The sequence below is a fragment of the Panulirus ornatus genome, chromosome 46, assembly GCF_036320965.1.
Source record: "Panulirus ornatus isolate Po-2019 chromosome 46, ASM3632096v1, whole genome shotgun sequence".
Lineage (NCBI taxonomy): Eukaryota > Metazoa > Arthropoda > Malacostraca > Decapoda > Palinuridae > Panulirus > Panulirus ornatus.
The window spans coordinates 15,280,184-15,280,734 of record NC_092269.1 but is presented as its reverse complement, the minus strand read 5'-3'; positions in this window follow the sequence as shown (position 1 = coordinate 15,280,734).

Here is a 551-nt window from a genome sequence, read left to right as displayed (position 1 = left end):
ATGTGTGGAAATAAAAAGAGCGTGGTTGAGAGAGCAGAAGAGGGTGTTTTGAAATGGTTTGGGCACATGGAGAGAATGAGTGAGGAAAGATTGACCAAGAGGATATATGTGTCGGAGGTGGAGGGAACGAGGAGAAGTGGGAGACCAAATTGGAGGTGGAAAGATGGAATATAAAAGGATTTTGTGTGATCGGTGCCTGAACATGCAGGAGTGTGAAAGGAGGGCAAGGAATAGAGTGAATTGAGTCGGTGTGGTATACCGGGGTTGACGTGCTGTCAGTGGATTGAATCAGGGCAGGTGAAGCGTCTGGGGTAAACCATGGAAAGTTGTGTGGGGCCTGTATGTGGAGAGGGAGCTGTGGTTTCGGGCATTATGGCATGACAGCTATAGACTGAGTGTGAATGAATGGGGCCTTTGTTGTCTTTTCCTAGTGCTACCTCGCACACATGAGGGGGGAGGGGGATGGTATTAAATGTGTGGCGAGGTGGCGATGGGAATGAATAAAGGCAGACAGTGTGAATTGTTTGCATGGGTATATATGTATGTGTCTG